Below are 13,860 nucleotides of genomic sequence, written 5' to 3'. Positions count from 1 at the left end.
CCACACTGATAACAAGCCGGATGGTCCGTCTCCTTTTCAATCTGGAGGACGCGACGTCCATAATTCCCAAAAATATTTTCAATTTTTGATTTGTCAGATCACAGGTTAGTTTTTGACTTCACCTCAGTCCATTTTAAATTTTCTTGGGCCCAGAGAAGGCGACAGAGTTTATGGTTTATGGTTTTCGTGTACAGAGACTTCTCTGGATTCTCTGAATCTTTTAATGATGTTATGTGTCGTAAATGATGAGATCCCCAAATGATTTGCAATTTTAAGTTGAGAAACGTTATTCTTAAATAGTTGCACTATTTTCCCTGTGCAGGCTTTCACAGAGTGATGAACCCCTCAATTTCTACATCTGAAAGACTGACCTGAGGCCATTAACCTAATTAGTTTTGAGATGTTCCACCAGGTCTTTTTTAGCATTACACAACTTTTCCAGTCTTTTATTGTCCCTGTCCCAGCTTGTTTTTAAATGCGTTGTTGGCATCAAATTCAAAGTCATAAAACCTGACGTCAGGGGAGGGCCTTCTTTTTTAGCTTGAGTCCAAGATGTTAATCTTGCGTAGTTCTTACATGTTCTCCAAATGTCTTTAACAGCATACTTATATTAGACCAAACCTTCTGCACATCCCCTGCACAATCTGTCTGTGTTTCAATCACGTAAGTGTATATACTGTCCCCTCTTGAGTATTTGGCTCCACACACACATATATTCTGGTTGTCAGGGGGCCTCTCAATTATAGAGCTGTTTGCTATACAGTACCTCACTTAGCACAAGATAGTGAAGTACCATACAAAATGTGAATAAAGTGAGGTATATCAGTAGTTCACGTCTTAGATTATGCAAATGCAAGCAACATATTACACATCCAGCCCACAACTGCATCTCTTAGATCAAATCACAGAGCAGCAAAGTGAAAACATCCAGCCCAGGATCTTTATGTTGCTTTAAATATGAATGTGTTCTCAGATAGTATAAATTGGGGATAATCCCCCCAAAAAAAACACTGACGTTTTCTTGTGTCCATGCAACATGATGATCAATTAAATATTTCCAACTCCGGAAAAAAGTAAGGGACCACTGCACATTTTTCATTGCTTTCAAAAAGTAAGGTTTTGAGTGAGGAACAAAAGGTTTAAATCAAGAGGCTGCAAACTGAACGCTTCTGTCATTCACTCAAAACTTTCTTTTTCAACTATTTGGGAAAGGAAAGAAAAAGGCAAAGTGGTCACTTACATTTTTCCAGAGCTGTATTTTTCAAAGCATTTAAACATTTTAGTCAAAGTCATAAATTCATCTGACTTTCCAGAATAATTGCAACAAGTGTTCCAGAAATAGTGATATTGGTCCGTGTATGTTGTGGCTACCACATGTAACCGGGACCAAAAGAGGGCTTAGCCTAAATTTAGCAATTTAACACGTCGACAACACCACTTTCACCCAAAGAGTTGCAAATGTAATTTGATATCAATTGGTACCAATTACGGGGACTCCCACTACACAGGCAAACCCACATAAATGATCAGAGACAAGGTGGGTTTGAGCCACTAAACTAAGTATTTATTACACTCCAAAGACAATATTCATTTGACCATAAAAATAAGTGAAAAGCAGAACCAATGTAAAAAGAGACAAAACAACCAACAATACAAAACACAACAGGAGAGGAGAATTTCTATTGTAAAGATATTAAAGTGGAAACTATTTAAGTGGGTGCAATGATCATCATGGGTGGATGTATAACAAAAGACAAGGAAGTTAAATGTACACAACATGCACTTATCAACAGAAAACCAAATAACACACTAAAACCATGCAAGGTTCCTAATAAAATGAGCCAGTTATATGTCACCACCTCTACAAATAATTTAAGCAACCACTAAGTTTCTATAAACTAAACCAGATTATAAAAGTCACTAACCTTAAGCAAGACCTCCAAAAGAAATGACCTCTCCTCAATACAAACATAAAACGAAATCATCACTATACACAAACAGGCAAAGGTTCCAGTCCCGATAAATGTAAATAAATAAAACATGTAACCTAAATGAGTAAGTGTAAACTCAAACTAGGCAAAACAGCAGCGGCGCTGTGCACTACACGAACAGAACAAATACAAAAGTCAAGATCTGTCCCGGCATGGCAAAACATACAGTAAAGGTGACAATCAAACAAAGGAAGAGTACCTTGGCTGTCTCCTCCAGTGAATCACACAGAGCGTCAACCTCGAACCAAGCAGCAGAACAGCACACAATGCACACCAGGCAGCAACCACCGCAGGTAAAGTCGGAGCTTACCGAACGGGCATTTATTTCCGTGTACCTAACGTTACACACACATTAAATAAGACTGATCATATTACTATTTTGCTGTAACTTTCACTTTCCAGTTAAAGGAAATGGAGTCTGGGGTGTTTTATGTAGGAGGGGACAACTGAGTTTGCTGTATTTCTTTTTTTAAAGTGATGTAAATCTATTCATGATACAAATGTTATATAACCTATCCAAGCATTTCAGGCCCATTGTAGCACAGATGACAGAACATAGACATGGTTACAGACAAAAATAGAAGATCGGATTTCAGACTATAGAGGCATATTAGCTGTCAGAGTCACACACACCAGTGTAAGGTGGGGTCTAATTTCAGATGTGACTGTCCTATTTGAGGACCGTAACTCCTTGTCCAATATATTTCAATGAGCTTAACAATCACAATATGTGGCTTGGAATTCAAACCAAATTGCTAGATAATTTAAGTAGTTTAGAAAGAAAATGTGTTTTTGCTTTGTATTGTGTGTAGATTGTTGGTAGAAAATATGAATTCTATCAATTATAAATGAATTCTATTACACAACAACATGTGAATAAAGTGAGATATACTGTATCAGTGTTTCTAGTCTTAGATTATGCAAATGCAAGCAATATATTACACATCCAGCCCAGATCGCATCTCGTAAATCGAATCACAGAGTAACAAGTTGAAAACATCCAGCCCAGGATCTTTCATTTCTTTATATGTGAATATGTTCTCAGATAGTATAAATAGGGGTTAATCCCAAACAAAGCCCCACTGAAAAGGCTGATTTTTTGTGTCCATTAAACGAGATTATTATTTAAATATTTACAGCTCCGGAAAAAAATTAAGAGGCCACTGCACCTTTTTCAGTGGGGCCTTAAAAATTAAGGTTTTGAGTAGGAAGAGAAGTGTTGAAATTAAGAGACTGCAAACTGAACGCTTCTGTTACTCACTCAAAACATACTTTTTCAACTTTTTTGGAAAGGAAATAAAAAGGTGCACTGGTCTTCGCTGTTTTTTTCAGAGTATTTCAATATTTAAGTCAAAGTCATAAATGTATCTGACTATCCATAATAATTGCACTTTTGTGTGTAACTGCTAATTAATTAAATAACCTTGGTGGTTTGAGTATGCCTTTCAGCGGGAAGACCGAGAGTGGAATAACTTTTTTTTTTTACTTCACTGAAGGATTAAGACATGCTCTCAACAAATTCATTAAAGACATAAACACTTTGTCTTGTGAAACATCACCAACAGAACAGAAATAACAAAACAGCTATGGAATTCAGTGTTGATTAAGTCAAATCAATGTAACCAAAGGCTACTGCTACAATAAAGCACATTGAACCTCTAAATGCAGATAGATGCTGTATCTACTTACATTGACAATAGAGAAATAGTGATGTTGGTCTGTGTATTTTGTGGATACCACACATTAAATAAGACTGATCATTATCCAACTAGATGTTGTTTGCTGTATCTTTTGATTTCCTGTTTAAGGAAATGGAGTCTAGGTGTGGTGGGTAGGAGGTGACAACCACTGTTTACCACTGTGTTGCATCACCTCTTTTAACAATATTCTGTAAGGGAACTGAGGAGACCAATTGATGTAGTTATGAAAGGAAGATGTTTTCCTAATCTTGCTTGATATAGGATTTCAGCTGATAATGATTTCAGGGTCTCTTATGTTGTATTTTTTGTTTCATAATGCTCCTAATGTTTTCAATGGGTGACAGGTCTGGACTGCAGGCAGACCAGTTAATTAAGCACCCGGACACTTTTACTACTGAGCCATGCTGTTGTAATATGTACAGAATGTGGTGTCGCATTGTCTTGCTGAAATAAGCAAGGTCTTCTTTTCCACTTCACGTCAATCCATTTTAAATGAGCTTGGGCCCAATGAAGGCGACAGTGTTTCTGGATCTTGTTTATATATGCTTTTTTTCTTTGCATTTTTTTTATGTTGCTGTCTTTTGTTTGCATTGCAAATGTTGTTGTGTTGTGCACCCGTGGGCCACCGTAGTTCACCACTCTGTGAAAGACTGCGCAGGCAAATAGTGCAACAACTTAAGAATAACGTTTCTCAACCTAAAATTGCAAAGAGTTTGGGGATCTCATCATCTACAACACAAAACATCATTAAAAGAGAAATCTCTGTACACGAAAACCAATATTGGATGGCTGTGATCTTTGGGCCCTAAAGTGTCATTAAAAACAGACATAATTCTGTAGTGGACAACACTGCATGGGCTCAGAAACACATCCAAAATCCATTGTCTGTGAGCATACTGTAGTATGTCGCTGCATCCACAAATGCAAATTAGAACTTTTTAAAAACATGCAAAGAAAAAAACATATATAAACAAGATCCAGAAACACCGTCGCGTTCTCTGGGCCCAAGCTCATTTAAGATGGACTGAGGTGATGTGGAAAACTACAACAGAACACAACCGCATCAGCCCAAAACCCACCAACATTTGCAGAAATGCAGCATTTCAAATTACTCACAATTGAAGTGCTCCAGACCACTAGGTGACCACTAGGTGACCGAACCTCCCTGCCCCTACATAGGAAGACGAACAAAGCGAGAAATGTTCGCTAACAACGATGGACTGTGCAGTTTCTGATCCAATCTAGACGCATGATTACTGTGCAGGCCAGAATTCCCCAGCCCTGGATATGGCCTTAATATTGGTGAATTAGGAGCAAGCAGGAGAAAATCAGGAGCTTCAAACACAGCTGGAAAACCTGACAACACAACGCCACTTTTGTGTACAATGGTTTCCTGTAGATTTGCGACCTACACCCTCCTGGTGGCATACTGGGATCTGATTGAGGTCAGCAGACACCAAGTTAAGAGTCACCAGTGCAAACACGTCCAAGATAAGTGTTCCTTGACCAAAAACAGTAAGTGACAACTCCATTGAATACATTACTTTATATGGAATATTTATCATAATGTTATTTTTCCTTCTGTTTAAACCTATTATTCTTCACTTTATTTGTGTTATGGACCTAACCCAATGCAAGGGGAATATATTGTACTAAAACGTTTTTCTTTTTGTTTAGTCACTCCCACCAATCAATGAGTTTTTCTTGTTGGGTCTGAAACAGAAGGATTTGGGCTTTTTTTTTTACATCCACCAGTCAACAGTGATCCAGATAATCATGTCTTGTGACAACTTCTTCTACTTCCTGCTTGGCTCAGTATGGATATGGATCCCCAAAGATAACATCAAAGCCAACATGCCACCCAAGTTCAATGATCTAATTATCTAGACACCAAAGTTGTGATCAACTGCACTGAACTTTGCTGCCAGACACCATCTTCCCTACTCCTGCAAATTGAGGTGTTTTCTTCACTCTGTACCTTCAAGGGCATGTTAGGAACGTCACCACACGGAGTTGTCACTTTTGTGTCCTCTTTGTATGCTGGTTCTGTGAGTGACAAGGAGATTGTTATGCCGCCAGGAATTCTTTCCTTACTTATCCCTGATCATGGCCTTTATGGTGGATGAGGGCTACCTTGTGGATGATCTTGTTCCATGCGGGATCTGTCGGCCAGCTTTTCTGCAGAGGCGCCACAGATGCCAGCGCATGAGGTTAGGGAGGCCCTATCCAGTGCCAGGCAAAGGGTGCATGTCAAAACAATGATTCAGAGAGTAAAGGAGCACAAGCTGTTTGACAGTCATCCCTCTGATTGTCTTAGGAAGCATCAACTAACTATTTGCAGTCATGCTTGCTGGTCAATGAAAATGGACCTTTGGTCAGAGCATGGGCCAAGCTGCTATAAACGTACATTTGTTTTTGCTTTGGGTCACTCTGACCATGAAGATTTTTTTTTTTAAAGATAACCAACTGCATTAAGTAATAGTTACATATAATGAAATGTTTATTGAATATTCCCAGATTGTGTGCCTACCACAAATCAGGTAAACGTCACAAATGTCAAAATATGAAATGTATAATTTGTGGATTAAATGTATTAATAACTTGTAACACTTCAATGCATATTAGTTGTTTGTGTTGATCTTGTATTGGCCTTAATAAGGAAATTTGTTTTAGTAAGCACCGAAGAGAAAAAATGAAAGATTCAACAGCATGTCAATGAAATACAGAAGATATACATTTATTAATAAACTATTATTTGTTGAACTGTTGAAATGATACACATTAAAGTACATTCTTCATACAATCCATAATTGATTTTTCTTTACAGGAACAACAATACTTGTTTTGAAAACTGAGTTTCTACATGTGCTAAAATATAACAATTTCAAACAAATACTAATAATTAATATTAATTTGTAATAACTGAACTAGCACCTAAGCAGGTGGATACATTCAGTTGTGAAACAGACTTTTCTGCAAGTAAAAATTTGTGTACAGCCTTCTCTCTAATAGTGTTTGAAACCTGAAGATCTTTATATATCCTCTCAACTAGAATGTCCTCCTGAGCACAGATGACAAAGTCACATCAGCTACAACCTGTTAGAAAGATTTGACCTTGCACCTTGCACATGTGGTCTCTTCAACTTAAGCTCTCCATTCTGTATTTTCAGGTAAGGCACATAACTTTGTACACTTGCCCACTTAGCCTCCAAGACACCAAAGTGGGAACTTACAAATAGGATGCCACCTGGAGGCGATCCTAACCATGGGTCATCTTGGTGGACTACAAAGCCACATTGGAAGAAGTAAAAAATGTTCAATGTGCAGCCACCTTTTCATCTCCATGGTCTGCATACTAGAACCCTTGGACATCTGTTCCACTAGGTGGTCAGTGGATGTCTCCCCTGGTACATGGCAAACCTCTGGAAAACATGAGCTGATGCCATTCTGTGATGCTGCTCTGCTCCCTTGTACCATCCTCGATTTTATGTGACATCTTGTAGGTTGTCTCTAATGCTTAGTCATGGAGCTGCTCTTGATGAATAAAGATGTACACACACCGAGAAGATGGAAGCTAGCATGCCATCTAATGGAAGTGTTGAAGTAGAAGGGGCATCAGGTATCTTCACAATTTAATGTGTTTTTGAGGTTGTTAAGACACTGCCAGCTTGCATTGGTCCAAAGGCAGACCTAATCAGGGGAATGTTGGCTGGCATGTCCACAGTTGTCACATGAGGGGCAGTTAGTGGAGTAAAGTTAGCATATGTTTCTGAGACGTGGAGAAGGTCCATGTCAGGCATTTGTCCAGGGAGAGCTTTGTAGAGGGAACTCCTGCCAAATATTTCAAGCATTTTTGGGGGCATAATTGATGACAATAACATGGATTATAACAGATTTACAAAAAATAGCACATTTCTAAAACATTAATTTGAGGTGCCTCTAACCTTACCTTATTCCATCAGCACATGAGTTAGTTGGTTTCTGAACCTCCATGCTATGAACCAGAACCAGGCTACACACCCTAAAGAACAAGGAGTAAAAATCTTTTGCAACATTTTTTACAACTTTTATTCCCGGAGCTGTATTTTTCAGAGCATTAAAACATTAAATTCAAAGTCATAAATGAATCTGACTATCCAGAATAATTGCACTTTTGTGTGTTCCTACTAATTAATTAAATAACCTAGGAGGTTTGAGCATGCCTTTCAGCGGGAAGACCGAGAGTGGACACCCGGTTCGAATGTTATCATTGGATTGAATGGGCGTTATCAGTGGTTATCAGCCTCATAGATATGGGTCAGAAGGGGCCTGCTATGCCTACTGGTAGGCTCAGAAGGCTGTTATCATCCATTCGCATGGTAAATCACGAAAAAATACACGAGAAGACTCCAGATCCAATCCCAGACGAATTCAGGTCGCTGCTACAGGTAAGACCATTAAAATGGGTTAAGGTTAGGGTTAGGGTAAGTCTACAGGTAAGACCATTAAAATGGGTTAAGGTAAGGGTAAGTCTACAGGTAAGACCATTAAAATGGATCAGGGTTAGTGTTAGGGTAAGTCTACAGGCAAGACCATTAAAATGAGAGCCTTTAAACTGTGATGATTTCGTCAATACTAAATGATCTAAATACTAAATTAACCATGTGAATGGATGATAACAGCCTTCTGAGCCTACCAGTAGGCTAGCAGGCCCCTTCTGACCCATATCTATGAGGCTGATAACCACTGATAACGCCCATTCAATCAAATGATAACATTCGAACCGCCTGGAGTGGCAAATAAAAATAAACAGTAATTAACTTCAATGAAGGATTAAGACATGCTCTGAACAACTTCAATAAACACAAAAAAATTTTGTCTTGTGAAACATCACCAAAAGAACAGAAATAACAAAAGAACAGCTATGGAAGTATTTGTTGATTAAGTCAAATCAGTGTAACCACAGGCTACTGCTACAAAAAAAGCACATTGAACCTCAAATTGCAGATAAATGCTGTATCTACTCAGACTGACAGTCTGTGCTCTAGAAATAGTGATGTTGGTCCGTGAATGTTCTGGCTACCACCCATTAAACAAGACTGATCATACTAGTAGTTCACTGTAACTTTCAGTTTCCATTTTACGGAAATGGAGTCTGGGGTGTGTTAGGTAGGAGGGGACAACTGAGTTGCTGCATTTCTTTTTTTTAAGTGATGTAAATCTATTTATGATCCAAATGTTATATAACCTATCCAACAGGCAGCCAGCATTTCAGGCCCATTACAGTACAGATAAACAGAACATAGACATGGTTACAGACACAAATAGAGGATCTGATTTCAGACTATAAAGGCATATTAGCTGTCAGAGTCACACACACCAGTGTAAGGTGGGGTCTAAATTCAGATGTGACTGTCCTATTTGAGGACCGTAACTCCTTGTCCAATATATTTCAATGAGCTTAACAATCACAATATGTGGCTTGGAATTCAATAATTTAAGTAGTTTAGAAAGAAAATGTGTTTTTGCTTTGTATTGTGTGTAGATTGTTGGTAGAAAATATAAATTCTATCAATTATAAATGAATTCTATTACACAACAACATGTGAATAAAGTGAGATATACTGTATCAGTGTTTCAAGTCATAGATTATGCAAATGCAAGCAATATATTACACATCCAGCCCAGACTTCATCTCGTAAATCGAATCACAGAGCAACAAGATCCAGCCCAGGATCTTTCATTTCTTTATATGTGAATGTGTTCTCAGATAGTGTAAATTGGGGTTAATCCCAAACAAAGCCCCACTGAAAAGGCTGATTTTTTGGGTCTATTAAACGAGATTATTATTTAAATATTTACAGCTCCGGAAAAAAATTTAGAGGCCACTGCACCTTTTTTAGTGGGGTCTTAAAAATTAAGGTTTTGAGTATGGAAGAGAAGGGTTGAAATTAAGAGACTGCAAACTGAACGCTTCTGTTACTCATTCAAAACATACTTTTTCAACTTTTTTTGGAAAGGAAATAAAAAGGTGCACTGGTTTTGCTGTTTTTTTCAGAATATTTCAATATTCAAGTCAAAGTCATAAATGATTCTGACTATCCATAATAATTGCACTTTTGTGTGTAACTGCTAATTAATTAAATAACCTACGAGGTTTGAGCATGCCTTTCAGCGGGAAGACCAAGAGTGGCATAACATTTTTTTTTTACTTCACTGAAGGATTAAGACATGCTCTCAACAAATTAATTAAAGACAGAAACACTTTGTCTTGTGAAACATCACCCAAAGAACAGAAACAACAGAACAGCTATGGAATTCAGTGTTGATTAAGTCAAATCAATGTAACCAAAGGCTACTGCTACAATAAAGCACATTGAACCTCTAAATGCAGATAGATGCTGTATCTACTTACATTGACAATAGAGAAATAGTGATGTTGGTCTGTGTATTTTGTGGATACCACACATTAAATAAGACTGATCATTATCCAACTAGATGTTGTTTGCTGTATCTTTTGATTTCCTGTTTAAGGAAATGGAGTAAAGGTGTGGTGGGTAGGAGGTGACAACCACTGTTTACCACTGTGTTGCATCACCTCTTTTAACAATATTCTGTAAGGGAACTGAGGACACCAATTGATGTAGTTATGAAAGGAAGATGTTTTCCTATTCTTGCTTGATATAGGATTTCAGCTGCTAAAGAGTTCAGGGTCTCTTATGTTGTGTTTTTTGTTTCATAATGCTCCTAATGTTTTCAATGGGTGACAGGTCTGGACTGCAGGCAGACCAGTTAATTAAGCACCCGGACACTTTTACTACTGAGCCATGCTGTTGTAATAAGTACAGAATGTGGTGTCGCATTGTCTTGCTGAAATAAGCAAGGTCTTCTTTTCCACTTCACGTCAGTCCATCTTAAATGAGCTTGGGCCCAAAGAAGGCGACAGCGTTTCTGGATCTTGTTTATATATGCTTTTTTTCTTTGCATTTTTTTTATGTTGCTGTCTTTTGTTTGCATTGCTAATGTTGTTGTGTTGTGCACCCGTGGGCCACCGTAGTTCACCACTCTGTGAAAGACTGCGCAGGCAAATAGTGCAACAACTTAAGAATAACGTTTCTCAACCTAAAATTGCAAAGAGTTTGGGGATCTCATCATCTACAACACAAAACATCATTAAAAGAGAAATCTCTGTAAACGAAAACCAATATTGGATGGCTGTGATCTTTGGGCCCTAAAGTGGCATTAAAAACAGACATGATTTTGTAGTGGACAACACTGCATGGGCTCAGAAACACATCCAAAATCCATTGTCTGTGAGTATTTGTGGATGTCGCTGCATCCACAAATGCAAATTAGAACTTTTTAAAAACATGCAAAGAAAAAAACATATATAAACAAGATACAAAAACACTGTCGCATTCTCTGGGCCCAAGCTCATTTAAGATGGACTGAGGTGATGTGGAAAACTACAAAAGACCACAACAGCATCAGCCCAGAACACAACCGCATCAGCCCAAAACCCACCAACATTTGCAGAAATGCTGCATTACAAATTACTCTCAACAGAAGTGCTCCAGACCACTAGGTGACCACTAGGTGACCGAACCCCCCTCCCCCTACAGAGGAAGACAAACAAGGCGAGAAATGTTCGCTAACAACGATGGACTGTGCAGTTTCTGATCCAATCTAGACGCATGATTACTGTGCAGGCCAGAATTCCCCAGCCCTGGATATGGCCTTAATATTGGTGAATTAGGAGAAAGCAGGAGAAAATCAGGAGCTTCAAACAAAGCTAGAAAACCTGACAACACAACGCCACTTTCATGTACAATGGTTTCCTGTAGATTTGCGACCTACACCCTCCTGGTGGCATACTGGGATCTGATTGAGGTCAGCAGACACCAAGTTAAGAGTCACCAGTGCAAACACGTCCAAGATAAGTGTTCCTTGACCAAAAACAGTAAGTGACAAATCCATTGAATACATTACTTTATATGGAATATGTATCATACTGTTATTTTTCCTTCTGTTTAAATCTATTATTCTTCACTTTATTTGTGTTATGGACCTAACCCAATGCAAGGGGAATATATTGTACTAAAACATTTTTCTTTTTGTTTAGTCACTCCCACCAATCAATGAGTTTTTCTTGTTGGGTCTGAAACAGAAGGATTTTTTTACATCCACCAGTCAACAGTGATCCAGATAATTATGTCTTGTGCCAACTTCTTCTACTTCCTGCTTGGTTCAGTATGGATATGGATCCCCAAATATAACATCAAAGCCAACATGCCACCCAAGTTCAACAATCTAATTATCTAGACACCAAAGCTGTGATCAACTGCACTGAACTTTGCTGCCAGAAACCATCTTCCCTACTCCTGCAAAGTGAGGTGTTTTCTTCACTCTGTACCTTCAAGGGCATGTTGGGAACGTCACCACACGGAGTTGTCACTTTTGTGTCCTCTTTGTATGCTGGTTCTGTGAGTGACAAGGAGATTGTTAGGCAGCCAGGAATTCTTTCCTTACTTATCCCTGATCATGGCCTTTATGGTGGATGAGGGCTTCCTCGTGGATGATCTTGTTCCATGCGGGATATGTCAGCCAGCTTTTCTGCAGAGGCGCCACAGATGCCAGCGCATGAGGTTAGGGAGGCCCTATCCTGTGCCAGGCAAAGGGTGCATGTCAAAAGAATGATTCAGAGAGTAAAGGAGCACAAGCTGTTTGACATAGTCATCCCTCTGATTGTCTTAAGAAGCATCAACTAACTATTTGCAGTCATGCTTGCTGGTCAATCAAAATGGACTTTGGTCAGAGCATGGGCCAAGCTGCTATAAATGTACATTTGTTTTTGCTTTGGGTCACTGTGACTTGGAGCAATTGTTAGTGAGTTGCTTTGGTGACCCATGCATAATTTTTTTTAAAGACATGCAACTGCATTAAGTAATAGTTACAAGTAATGAAATGTTTATTGGATATTACCTGATTTTGTTCCTACCACAACTTCACAAATGTCAAAATATGAAATGTATAATTTGTGGATTAAATGTATCAATTACTTGTAAAACTGCAATGCATATTAATGTTTGTGTAGATATTGTATTGTGTAGATCTTGTAATTCCAGCCAAGACTGCATCTCGTAAATCGAATCACAGAGCAACAAGGTGAAAACATCCAGCCCAGGATCTTTCATTTCTTTATATGTGAATATGTTCTCAGATAGTATAAATTGGGGTTAATCCCAAACAAAGCCCCACTGAAAAGGCAGATTTTTTGTGTCCATTAAACGAGATTATTATTTAAATATTTACAGCTCCGGAAAAAAATTAAGAGGCCACTGCACCTTTTTCAGTGGGGCCTTAAAAATTAAGGTTTTGAGTATGGAAGAGAAAGGTTGAAATTAAGAGACTGCAAACTGAACGCTTCTGTTACTCACTCAAAACATACTTTTTCAACTTTTTTGGAAAGGAAATAAAAAGGTGCACTGGTCTTCGTTGTTTTTTTCAGAGTATTTCATTATTTAAGTCAAAGTCATAAATGAATCTGACTATCCATAATAATTGCACTTTTGTGTGTAACTGCTAATTAATTAAATAACCTAGGAGGTTTGAGTATGCCTTTCAGCGGGAAGACCGAGAGTGGAATAACTTTTTTTTTTTTACTTCACTGAAGGATTAAGACATGCTCTCAACAAATTCATTAAAGACAGAAACACTTTGTCTTGTGAAACATCACCAACAGAACAGAAATAACAAAACAGCTATGGAATTCTGTGTTGATTAAGTCAAATCAATGTAACCAAAGGCTACTGCTACAATAAAGCACATTAAACCTCTAAATGTAGATATATGCTGTATCTACTTACATTGACAATAGAGAAATAGTGATGTTGGTCTGTGTATTTTGTGGATACCACACATTAAATAAGACTGATCATTATCCGACGAGTTGTTGTTCGCTGTATCTTTTGATTTCCTGTTTAAGGAAATGGAGTCTAGGTGTGGTGGGTAGGAGGTGACAACCACTGTTTACCACTGTGTTGCATCACCTCTTTTAACAATATTCTGTAAGGGAACTGAGGACACCAATTGATGTAGTTATGAAAGGAAGATGTTTTCCTATTCTTGCTTGATATAGGATTTCAGCTGATAATGATTTCAGGGTCTCTTATGTTGTATTTTTTGTTTCA

General features: G+C 38.2%; 1 protein-coding gene and 2 long non-coding RNA genes across 6 annotated transcripts in view; 1 reads left to right on the top strand and 2 right to left on the bottom strand.

The window, feature by feature from the left end:
• The window catches only part of LOC105007553 (nuclear GTPase SLIP-GC-like), a 57,633-nt gene extending 53,663 nt beyond the window's left edge, over window positions 1–3,970 (bottom strand). For 3 of the 4 annotated variants that reach the window (XM_034295196.1, XM_034295197.1, XM_034295194.1), the window contains exon 1: window positions 2,191–2,278. The gene's annotated coding sequence lies outside the window, so the exon portion shown is untranslated. Of the gene's footprint in view, window positions 1–2,190; window positions 2,279–3,680 lie in introns of those variants that run through there. The other variant, XM_034295195.1, reaches the window with a different exon arrangement.
• LOC114840220 lies at window positions 2,199–6,380 on the top strand. The gene is made up of 3 exons (XR_003782493.2): window positions 2,199–2,284; window positions 5,091–5,206; window positions 5,369–6,380. It is a non-coding gene; the product is annotated as an uncharacterized LOC114840220 (long non-coding RNA).
• Window positions 6,381–6,691: 311 nt separating this feature from the next.
• LOC105007552 lies at window positions 6,692–13,656 on the bottom strand. The gene is made up of 4 exons (XR_003782494.2): window positions 13,537–13,656; window positions 12,084–12,332; window positions 7,641–7,712; window positions 6,692–7,522 (listed from the first exon to the last, which is right to left on the bottom strand). It is a non-coding gene; the product is annotated as an uncharacterized LOC105007552 (long non-coding RNA).
• Between the last annotated feature and the right edge of the window lie 204 nt (window positions 13,657–13,860).

This window comes from Esox lucius, chromosome 11 (assembly GCF_011004845.1).
Source record: "Esox lucius isolate fEsoLuc1 chromosome 11, fEsoLuc1.pri, whole genome shotgun sequence".
NCBI classification, from domain to species: domain Eukaryota; kingdom Metazoa; phylum Chordata; class Actinopteri; order Esociformes; family Esocidae; genus Esox; species Esox lucius.
This window is presented reverse-complemented; position numbering and strand designations above follow the sequence as displayed.